Genomic DNA, 12633 nt, shown 5'->3' with positions numbered 1-12633 from the left:
TCTTCTTGCTCCGCTTGGATGAAGAATTCGGCTCGGCTGGGTGAAGACGACTCAAGGTAGGGAGATCTTCAGGGGGTTAGTGATAGGTTTTTTTAAGGGGGGTTTGGGTGGGTTAGAGTAGGGGTATGTGGGTGGTTGGTTGTAATGTTGGGGGGGTATTTTATTTTTATTTTCATGCAAAAGCTGATTACTTTGGGGAAATGCCCCGCAAAAAGCCCTTTTAAGGGCTGGTAAAAGAGCTGATTACTTTTGTATTTTAGAATAGGGTAGGGAATTTTTTATTTTGGGGGGCTTTTTTATTTTATTAGGGGGCTTAGATTAGGTGTAATTAGTTTAAACTGCTTGTAATTCTTTTTTATTTTTTGTAATTTAGTGTTTGTTTGTTTTTTGTATTATAGAATGGTTTATTTTATTGTATTTTATTTAAGGTAATTGTAGGTAATTTATTTAATTTAATGGTAGTGTAGTGTTAGGTTTAATTGTAACTTAGGTTAGGATTTATTTTACAGGTAATTTTGTACTTATTTTAACTAGGTAGCTATTAAATAGTTCTTAACTATTTAATAGCTATTGTACCTAGTTAAAATAAATACAAAGTTGCCTGTAAAATAAATATAAATCCTAAAATAGCTACAATGTAATTATTAGTTATATTGTAGCTATATTAGGGTTTATTTGATAGGTAAGTATTCAGTTTTAAATAGGAATAATTTAGTTAATTTTATGAATATTATTTAGTTTAATTTAAATTATATTTATGTTAGGGGGGTTGTTCTGTCCATATATTCATATGTACATCTTTAAATGCTATTTTAGTTCTTGTGCTCCCTCTAGTGTTATGTTTTATTATTGTATTCAATTTAATGTATATTCTCTGTTCTACCTCTGACCTTTTTGAGGTCACTTCCTGCCTCCATTTTGTTTCACTTGTGTGTGTAAATTAGTTTCACTTTCAATGTGTAAGTTTGCTAGAACTCTCTGCTAATAGCTTTGTAGAGGCAAATTCTTTTTACCTGGCAATTACCACTTCTGGAACCTCAGAATTCTTGTTTTGCAACAATAAAGCATGAAGGATTCATAAATCTCTGCTGTGGAATTTGTCTGAGTTAAGCTACTCTGCTGGATTCTACTAAACTGTAAGTTGGATTGCATGTTTAACTTTACATCATAAGGCATTGGGCAGTCATCTTGCAAAACAGTAAATGAAAACAGAATAGGGGTGTTAGGGTTAGAGTTAGGTTTAGGGGTTAATAACTTTATTATAGTAGCGGCGACAGTGCGGGTGGGAGATTAGGGGTTAATAATTTAGGTAGGTGGCGGCGATGTTAGGGAGGGCAGATTAGGGGTTAATACAATTTATTATAGTGTTTGCGAGGCGGGAGTGTGGCGGTTTAGGGGTTAATACATTTATTATAGTAGCGGCGAGGTCCGGTCGGCCGATTAGGGGTTAATAAGTGTAGTTAGGTAGCGGCGACGTTGGGGGGGGGCAGATTAGGGGTTAATAAATATAATATAGGGTCAGCGATGTTAGGGGCAGCAGATTAGGGGTTTACAGGGTGGCGGCGTTGTCCGGTCGGAAAATTAGGGGTTAAAATTTTTTATTAGAGTGGCGGCGATGTGGAGGGGGCCTCGGCTTAGGGGTACATAGGTAGTTTATGGGTGTTAGTGTACTTTAGAGCACAGTAGTTAGGAGCTTTATATACCGGCGTTAGCCCATAAAGCTCTTAACTACTGACTTTTTTTGGCGTTAGGAGTCTTGTCGGTAAAGGGTCTACCGCTCACTTCTCCCAAGACTCCAAATACAAGCGTTAGGCAGATCCCATTGAAAAGATAGGATACGCAATTGGCGTATCTAGCCGATACATTTTACAGATCAATTTCTGCAAACAAACATTTGAAGACCTCACTGCAACAACAATCCTACAGACTCTCTGCAAACATGCATTTTAAAGATCCATTTCTGCAAACATTTGAAGACCTCACTGCAACAACAATCCTACAGACTCTCTGCAAACATACGCCTAGATTTAGAGTTTGGCGTTAGCCGTCAAAAGCAGCGTTAAGGGGTCCTAACGCTGCTTTTGGCTGGCCGCTGGTATTTAGAGTCAGGCAGGAAAGGGTCTAACGCTCACTTTCAAGCCACGACTTTTCCATACCGCAGATCCCCTTACGCCAATTGTGTATCCTATCTTTTCAATGGGATCTTCCTAACGCTGGTATGTAGAGTCTTGGCTGAAGTGAGCGGTAGACCCTCTACCGACTAGACTCCTACCGCCAAAAAAAGTCAGTAGTTAAGAGCTTTATGGGCTAATGCCGGAATATAAAGCTCTTAACTACTGTGCTCTAAAGTACACTAACACCCATAAACTACCTATGAACCCCTAAACCGAGGCCCCCCCACATCGCCGCCACTCTAATAAAAAATTTTAACCCCTAATCTGCCGACTGGACACCGCCGCCACCTACATTATACCTATGAACCCCTAATCTGCTGCCCCTAACATCGTCGACACCTACATAATATTTATTAACCCCTAATCTGCCCCCCCCCAGCGTCGCCGCCACCTAACTACACTGATTAACCCCTAATCTGCTGACCGGACCTCGCCGCTACTCTAATAAAGTTATAAACCCCTAAACTGCCGCACTCCCGCCTCGCAAACCCTTTAATAAATAGTATTAACCCTTAATCTGCCCCCCCAACATCGCTGCCATCTAACTTCAAGTATTAACCCCTAATCTGCCGACCGGACCTCGCCGCTACTCTAATAAATTTATTAACCCCTAAAGCTAAGTCTAACCCTAACCCTAACATCCCCCTAAGTTAAATATAATTTTATAATGAAATAAATTAAATCTTATTAACTAAAGTATTCCTATTTAAAACTAAATACTTACCTGTAAAATAAACCCTAATATAGCTACAATATAACGAATAATTATATTGTAGCTATTTTAGGATTTATATTTATTTTACAGGCAACTTTGTATTTATTTTAACTAGGTACAATAGTTATTAAATAGTTATTAACTATTTAATAGCTACCTTTTTTATTTTTTGTAATTTAGTGTTTGTTTGTTTTTTGTATTATAGAATAGTTTATTTTATTGTATTTTATTTAAGGTAATTGTAGGTAATTTATTTAATTTAATGGTAGTGTAGTGTTAGGTTTAATTGTAACTTAGGTTAGGATTTATTTTACAGGTAATTTTGTACTTATTTTAACTAGGTAGCTATTAAATAGTTCTTAACTATTTAATAGCTATTGTACCTAGTTAAAATAAATACAAAGTTGCCTGTAAAATAAATATAAATCCTAAAATAGCTACAATGTAATTATTAGTTATATTGTAGCTATATTAGAGTTTATTTGATAGCTAAGTATTTAGTTTTAAATAGGAATAATTTAGTTAATTTTATGAATATTATTTAGTTTAATATAAATTATATTTATGTTAGGGGGGTGGTAGGGTTAGAGTTAGGTTTAGGGGTTAAGAACTTTATTATAGTAGCGGCGACGTTGCGGGCGGGAGATTAGGGGTTAATAATTGTAGGTAGGTGGCGGCGATGTTAGGGAGGGCAGATTAGGGGTTAATACAATTTATTATAGTGTTTGCGAGGCGGGAGTGTGGCGGTTTAGGGGTTAAAACATTTATTATAGTGGCAGCGAGGTCCGGTCGGCAGATTAGGGGTTAATAAGTGTAGTTAGGTAGTGGCAACGTTGGGGGGGCAGATTAGGGGTTAATAAATATAATATAGGGGTCGGCGATGTTAGGGGCAGCAGATTAGGGGTTTATAGGGATAATGTAGGTTGCGGCGGTGTCCGGAGCGGCAGATTAGGGGTTAATAATAAAATGCAGGGGTCAGCGATAGCGGGGGCGGCAGATTAGGGGTTAATAAGTGTAAGGTTAGGGGTGTTTAGACTCGGGGTTCATGTTAGGGTGTTAGGTGCAGACTTAGAGAGTGTTTCCCCATAGCAAACAATGGGGCTGCGTTAGGAGCTGAACGCTGCTTTTTTGCAGATGTTAGGTTTTTTTAAGCCCAAAATGACCCATTGTTTCCTATGGGGATATCGTGCACAAGCACGTTTTCCCAGCTTACCGCTACCGTAAGCAACGCTGGTATTGAGGGTTGAAGTGGAGCTAAGTTAGGCTCAACGCACCCTTTTTTGAGCCTAACGCAGCCCCTTAGACAACTCTCAATACCAGCGTTGTTGGAAAGGTGCGTTGGGAAAAAAAGCAGAGTTAGCTACGCGGGTCTTTACCGACAAAACTCTAAATCTAGCCGTATGTTTGCAGAGAGTCTGTAGGATTGTTGTTGCAGTGAGGTCTTCAAATATTTGTTTGCAGAGATGGATCTTTAAAATGTATGTTTGCAGAGAGTCTGTAGGATTGTTGTTGCAGTGAGGTCTTCAAATGTTTGCAGAAATGGATCTTTAAAATGTATGTTTGCAGAGAGTCTGTAGGATTGTTGTTGCAGTGAGGTCTTCAAATGTTTGCAGAAATGGATCTCTAAAATATATCGGCTAGATTTAGAGTTTGGCGTGGTTTTGGGCTACGGCTGGTATTTAGAGTCAGTCAGGAAAGGGTCTAACGCTCACTTTCAAGCCGTGACTTTTCCATACCGCAGATCCCCCTACGCCAATTGCGTATCCTATCTTTTCAATGGGATCTTTCTAATGCCGGTATTTAGAGTCTTGGCTGAAGTGAGCGTTAGAAATCTAACGACAAAACTCCAGCCGCAGAGAAAAGCCAGGAGTTAAGAGCTTTCTGGGCTAACGCCGGTTCATAAAGCTCTTAACTACTGTGCTCTAAAGTACACTAACACCCATAAACTACCTATGCACCCCTAAACCGAGGCCCCCCACACCGCCGCCACTCTAATAAAAATTTTTAACCCCTAATCTGCCGACCGCACATCGCCGCCACCTACGTTATCCCTATGTACCCCTAATCTGCTGCCCCTAACACCGCCGACCCCTATATTATATTTATTAACCCCTAATCTGCCCCCCCCAACGTCGCCGCTACCTACCTACAATTATTAACCCCTATTCTGCTGACCGGACCTCACCGCTACTATAATAAAGTTATTAACCCCTAATCCGCCGCACTCCCGCCTCAGTAACCCTATAATAAATTTTATTAACCCCTAATCTGCCCTCCCTAACATCGCCGACACCTAACTTCAAGTATTAACCCCTAATCTGCCGACCGGACCTCACCGCTACTATAATAAATTTATTAACCCCTAAAGCTAAGTCTAACCCTAACACTAACACCCCCCTAAGTTAAATATAATTTTTATCTAACGAAATAAATTAACTCTTATTAAATAAATGATTCCTATTTAAAGCTATATACTTACCTGTAAAATAAACCCTAATATAGCTACAATATAAATTATAATTATTTTGTAGCTATTTTAGGATTTATATTTATTTTACAGGCAACTTTGTATTTATTTTAACCAGGTACAATAGCTATTAAATAGTTAAGAACTATTTAATAGCTACCTAGTTAAAATAATTACAAAATTACCTGTAAAATAAATCCTAACCTAAGTTACAATTAAACCTAACACTACACTATCAATAAATAAATTAAATAAACTACCTACAATTATCTACAATTAAACCTAACACTACACTATCAATAAATAAATTAAATACAATACCTACAAATAAATACAATGAAATAAACTAACTAAAGTACAAAAAATAAAAAAGAACTAAGTTACAAAAAAATAAAAAAATAATTTACAAACATTAGAAAAATATTACAACAATTTTAAGCTAATTACACCTTCTCTAAGCCCCCTAATAAAATAACAAAGCCCACCAAAATAAAAAAATTCCCTACCCTATTCTAAAATAAAAATAGAAAAGCTCTTTTACCTTACCAGCCCTTAAAAGGGCCTTTTGCGGGGCATGCCCCAAAAAATTCTGCTCTTTTGCCTGAAAAAAACCATACAATACCCCCCCAACATTACAACCCACCACCCACATACGCCTAATCTAACCCAAACCCCCCTTAAATAAACCTAACACTAAGCCCCTGAAGATCTTCCTACCTTATCTTCACCACGCCGGGTATCACCGATCGGTCCAGAAGAGCCTCCGAAGTCTTCATCCAAGCCCAAGCGGGGGCTGAAGAAGTCCATCATCGGGCTGAAGAGGTCCATCATTGGGCAGAAGAGGTCCATCATCGGGCTGAAGTCTTCATCCTATCCGGGCAGAAGAGGACACCCGGACCGGTAGACATCTTCATCCAAGCCGCATCTTCTATCTTCATCCATCCGGAGCGGAGCCATCTTCTTCCAGCTGACGCGGATCCATCCTCTTCTACCGATACCGGGATACTCGCCGAATGACGGTTCCTTTAAATGACGTCATCCAAGATGGCGTCCCTCGAATTCCGATTGGCTGATAGGATTCTATCAGCCAATCGGAATTAAGGTAGGAAAATTCTGATTGGCTGATGGAATCAGACAATCAGAATTTTCCTACCTTAATTCCGATTGGCTGATAGAATCCTATCAGCCAATCGGAATTCGAGGGACGCCATCTTGGATGACGTCATTTAAAGGAACCGTCATTCGGCGAGTAGGCGTCGGTAGAAGAGGATGGATCCGCGTCAGCTGGAAGAAGATGGCTCCGCTCCGGATGGATGAAGATAGAAGATGCGGCTTGGATGAAGATGTCTACCAGTCCGGGTGTCCTCTTCTGCCCGGATAGGATGAAGACTTCAGCCCGATGATGGACCTCTTCAGCCCGATGATGGACCTCTTCAGCCCGATGATGGATCTCTTCAGCCCCCGCTTGGGCTTGGATGAATACTTCGGAGGCTCTTCTGGACCGATCAGTGATACCCGGCGTGGTGAAGATAAGGTAGGAAGATCTTCAGGGGCTTAGTGTTAGGTTTATTTAAGGGGGGTTTGGGTTAGATTAGGGGTATGCGGGTGGTGGGTTGTAATGTTGGGGGGGTATTGTATGGGTTTTTTTCAGGCAAAAGAGCAGAATTTTTTGGGGCATGCCCCGCAAAAGGCCCTTTTAAGGGCTGGTAAGGTAAAAGAGCTTTTCTATTTTTATTTTAGAATAGGGTAGGGAATATTTTTATTTTGGTGGGCTTTGTTATTTTATTAGGGGGCTTAGAGTAGGTGTAATTAGCTTAAAATTGTTGTAATATTTTTCTAATGTTTGTAAATTATTTTTTTATTTTTTGTAACTTAGTTCTTTTTTATTTTTTGTACTTTAGTTAGTTTATTTAATTGTATTTATTTGTAGGTATTTTATGTAATTAATTTATTGATAGTGTAGTGTTAGGTTTAATTGTAGATAATTGTAGGTATTTTATTTAATTAATTTATTGATAGTGTAGTGTTAGGTTTAATTGTAACTTAGGTTAGGATTTATTTTACAGGTAATTTGGTAATTATTTTAACTAGGTAGCTATTAAATAGTTATTAACTATTTAATAGCTATTGTACCTAGTTAAAATAAATACAAAGTTGCCTGTAAAATAAATATTAATTCTAAAATAGCTACAATATAATTATTCATTATATTGTAGCTATATTAGGGTTTATTTTACAGGTAAGTATTTAGCTTTAAATAGGAATAATTTATTTAATAAGAAATAGTTTATTTCGTTAGATAAAAATTATATTTAACTTAGGGGGGTGTTAGGGTTAGGGTTAGACTTAGCTTTAGGGGTTAATAACTTTATTATAGTAGTGGTGAGGTCCGGTCAACAGATTAGGGGTTAATAAGTGTAGGTAGGTAGCGGCGACATTGGGGGCGGCAGATTAGTGGTTAATAAATATAATATAGGGGTCGGCGGTGTTAGGGGCAGCAGATTAGGGGTACATAGGGATAACGTAGGTGGCGGCGGTGTACGGAGCGGCAGATTAGGGGTTAAAAAATATGCAGGGGTCAGCGATAGCGGGGGCGGCAGATTAGAGGTTAATAAGTGTAAGATTAGGGGTGTTTAGACTCGGGGTACATGTTAGGGTGTTAGGTGCAGACTTAGGAAGTGTTTTCCCTGAGGAAACAATGGGGCTGCGTAAGGAGATGAACGCTGCTTTTTTGCAGGTGTTAGGTTTTTTTTCCAGCTCAAACGGCCCCATTGTTTCCTATGGGGGAATCGTGCACGAGCACGTTTTTGAAGCTGGCCGCGTCCGTAAGCACCGCTGGTATTGAGAGTTGCAGTGGCGGTAAATTATGCTCTATGCTCCCTTTTTGGAGCCTAACACAGCCCTTCTGTGAACTCTAAATACCAGCGGTATTTAAAAGTTGCGGGGGGAAAAAATCCAGCGTTAGCTACGCGGGTCGTTACAAAACAAAACTCTAAATCTGGCCGTATGTTTGCAGAGAGTCTGTAGGATTGTTGTTGCAGTGAGGTCTTCAAATGGTTGTTTGCAGAAATGGATCTTTAAAATGTATGTTTGCAGTGAGGTCTTCAAATGTTTGCAGAAATAGATCTTTAAAATATATCCGCTAGATTTAGAGTTCTGCGGCCAAAGGGGTGCGTTAGCTACGTGTGCTTTTTTCCCCCCGCACCTTTTAAATACCGCTGGTATTTAGAGTTCACAGAAGGGCTGCGTTAGGCTCCAAAAAGGGAGCGTAGAATATATTTACCGCCAACTCTCAATACTCTCAAAATAAACCCTAATATAGCTACAATATAAATTATAATTATATTGTAGCTATTTTAGGATTTATATTTATTTTACAGGCAACTTTGTCTTTATTTTAACCAGGTACAATAGCTATTAAATAGTTAAGAACTATTTAATAGCTACCTAGTTAAAATAATTACAAAAGTACCTGTAAAATAAATACTAACCTAAGTTACAATTAAACCTAACACTACACTATCAATAAATTAATTAAATAAACTACCTACAATTATCTACAATTAAACCTAACACTACACTATCAATAAATAAATTAAATACAAATACCTACAAATAAATACAAATAAATACACTAACTAAAGTACAAAAAATAAAAAAAGATCTAAGTTACAAAAAAAAATCAGATTCAAGTTCAATCCGATTGGCTGATCCAATCAGCCAATCAGATTGAGCTCGCATTCTATTGGCTGATCGGAACAGCCAATAGAATGCGAGCTCAATCTGATCGGCTGATTGGATCATCCAATCAGATTGAACTTGAATCTGATTGGCTGATTCAATCAGCCAATCAGATTTTTCCTACTTTAATTCCGATTGGCTGGGGGGGGCAGATTAGGGGTTAAAATATATAATAAATATTATGTAGGTGTCGGCGATGTTAGGGGCAGCAGATTAGGGGTTCATAGGGATAATGTAGCTTGCGGCGGTGTACGGAGCGGAAGATTAGGAGTTAATAATATACAGCAGGGGTCAGCGATAGCAGGGGCGGCAGATTAGGGGTTAATAAGTGTAAGGTTAGGAGTGTTTAGACTCGGGGTACATGTTAGGGTGTTAGGTGCAGACTTAGAAACTGTTTCCCCGTAGGAAACAATGGGGCTGCGTTGGGAGCTTAACGCTGCTTTTCTGCAGGTGTTAGGTTTTTTTCAGTCCAAACTGCCCCATTGTTTCCTTGCACGAGCACGTTTTTCCAGCTTACCGCTACCGTAAGCAATGCTGGTATTGAGGGTTGAAGTGGCGGTAAATTCGGCTCAACGCACCCTTTTTGGAGCCTAACACAGCCCTTCAGACAACTCTAAATACCAGCATTGTTTGGGAGCAGCGGTAGGAAAAAAATCTGCGTTAGCTACGCGGGTCTTTACCGACAAAACTCTAAATCTAGGCATATTTTTGCAGAGAGTCTGTAGGATTGTTGTTGCAGTGAGGTCTTCAATAGTGATGTCGCGAACCTAAAATTTTGCGTTAGCGAACGGCAAATGCGAACTTCCGCAAATGTCCGCGAACCGGTGAACCGGGCGATCCGCCATTGACTTCAATGGGCAGGCGAATTTTAAAACCCATAGGGACTCTTTCTGGCCACAATAGTGATGGAAAAGTTGTTTCAAGGGGACTGGACTGTGGCATGCCGGAGGGGGATCCATGGCAAAACTCCCATGGAAAATTAAATAGTTGATGCAGAGTCTGGTTTTAAGCCATAAAGGGCCTAAATCACCTAACATTCCCAAATTGTTTGGAATAACGTGCTTTAAAACATCAGGTATGATGTTGTATCGATCAGGTAGTGTAAGGGTTACGCCCGCTTCACAGTGACAGACCAAACTCCCCGTTTAACGCACCACAAACAACCGCAAACAGTCCATTTGCACAACCATGAGATCGATAGATTTGATAGATAGATACATAGATTACATAGATCAATATATGCAATATACTTTTGATAGATACGAATTACATAGATGAAAAGATGCAATTTACATTTGATAGATACGAATTACATGGATCAATAGATGCAATATACATTTGATAGATACGAATTACATAGATCAAAAGATGCAATATACATTTGATAGATACGAATTACATAGATCAAAAGATGCAATATACATTTGATAGATACGAATTACATAGATCAATAGATGCAATATACATTTGATAGATACGAATTACATAGATCAATATATGCAATATACATTTGATAGATACGAATTACATAGATCAATAGATGCAATATACATTTGATAGATACGAATTACATAGATCAATAGATGCAATATACATTTGATAGATACGAATTACATAGATCAAAAGATGCAATATACATTTGATCGATACGAATTACAGAGATCAATAGATGCAATATATATTTGATTGATACGATTGATAGTTATATAATTTCCCTGACAGAGTATAACAATAAAACATGCGTTTGAGACCCATGGTAAGGTTACTTCCTTCCACACAATCAAGTATACCAGTTGCAGAGGTTCTGACCCTGCATTCTGGCTGCACCTCTCCCTGAAAGAGAGATCTGTTACAGAGTCTGTGGGCCTCTATGCAAAGAGCTGGCCTGCCTGAAAGGAGCAGAAAGGCAGAGGGATCTATTCCTGCCTAGAAGAAACCAGAGGGCACACTACCTGCTGGAAGTGTGCAGTGAGGCAGAGGGATCTATTCCTGCCTAGAAGCAGACAGGCAGAGGGGATGCTACCTGCCTGGGAGCCCACTGAGACCAGCACAGCTGGGGGAGATACAGCCGCTGGCTTGACCCCGATCTCAGCCACGATAGCCCTGGTCCCACTATTTGGAGGCAGAGGGATCTATTCCTGCTAAGAAGCAGCCTGGCAGGGGGATTTATTCCTGCCTAGAAGCAGACAGGCAGAGGGGACGATACCTGCCAAGAAAGAGCTGCAGGGCAGAGAGGACGCTACCTGACTAAGTGGTGGAAAACAGAGCAATTAGGCACAGTATATGCTGTGGGCCTGACACACAGGCCTGATGGAAAATGAAATTAGATTACACTAGCAAACTAATGTAAAAGTTTTTTTTTTAAATTTACAATAATGTTAACCAGATATAAGTGGTGGCACAGAGCAATTAATTACAGTATATGCTGTGGGCCTGACACACAGGCCTGATGGAAAATGAAATTAGATTACACTAGCAAAATGATGTAAATTTTTTTTTTTTTTTTAAATTTACACTAATGTTACACCAGATGGCACAGAAGAATTAATCACAGTATATGCTGTGAGCCTCACACACAGGCTGACAGGCAGGCAAATGCAAATAAAATTACAAAAAAAAAAAAAAAAACCCCCACTGAAGTTCTAGCCCTAAAAAGGGCTTTTTGGGGTGCTGTCCTTACAGCAGAGATCAGATGAGTCCTTCAGGACTGTAGTGGACACTGAATACACTAGCCTAGCTATCTATTTCCCTATAAAATCACCAGCAGCAGCACTAAACCTCCTCTCACTAAGAATGCTGGATCGTAATGAATCTAAAATGGCTGCTGCCCAGGAGCAGGGAGGGTCTGGGAGGGTGTGTCTGCTGCTGATTGGCTGAAATGTGTCTGCAGACTGTGAGATACAGGGTCAAAGTTTCCTCAATGATGACGAATAGGGGCGGATCGAACACCGCATATGTTCGCCCGCCGCGGTAGAACACGAACAAGCTAAGATCGCCGGGAACTGTTCTCCGGAGAACAGTTCGCGACATCACTAGTCTTCAAATGTTTGCAGAAATGGATCTTTAAAATGTATGTTTGCAGAGAGTCTGTAGTATTGTTGTTGCAGTGAGGTCTTCAAATGTTGCTTCCTCATGGGCCTTCAAAAATGAAGCTTCTGTGGAACAGATTTGCAAGGCTGCAACTTGGTCCTCTCTTCACACTTTTTCAAAGTAATACAAATTTGACACTTTTGCCTCGGCTGAGGCTGTTTTTGGGAGAAAGGTTCTTCAAGCAGCGCCTTCCGTTGAGGTTCCCTGTCTTGTCCCTCCCGTATCATCTGTGTACTCTAGCTTGGGTATTGAATCCCATTAGTAATTAAGACGATCTGTGGACTCATTGTGTCTTAAAAAAGAAATGAAAATTTATGCTTACCTGATAAAGTTATTTCTTTTTTGACACAATGAGTCCACGGCCCGTCCTGTTTTTAGACAGGTTGTGGGTTATTATAAACTTCAGACACCTCTGCACCTTGCCTTTTTCTTTCTCTTCCTATCTT

At 39.6% G+C, this 12633-nt stretch overlaps 1 long non-coding RNA gene across 1 annotated transcript in view; it reads left to right on the top strand.

The window, feature by feature from the left end:
- The first annotated feature begins 768 nt into the window (after nucleotides 1–768).
- The window catches only part of LOC128644493 (uncharacterized), a 151562-nt gene continuing 139697 nt past the window's right edge, over nucleotides 769–12633 (top strand). The window contains exon 1 of the long non-coding RNA XR_008399988.1: nucleotides 769–1136. This is a non-coding gene — a long non-coding RNA (uncharacterized LOC128644493). The remainder of the gene's footprint in view (nucleotides 1137–12633) is intronic.

The sequence above is a fragment of the Bombina bombina genome, unplaced genomic scaffold (genome assembly GCF_027579735.1).
Source record: "Bombina bombina isolate aBomBom1 unplaced genomic scaffold, aBomBom1.pri scaffold_608, whole genome shotgun sequence".
Lineage (NCBI taxonomy): Eukaryota > Metazoa > Chordata > Amphibia > Anura > Bombinatoridae > Bombina > Bombina bombina.
Note: the sequence above shows the minus strand (reverse complement) of the source record. Positions and strands in the feature narration are given on the sequence as shown.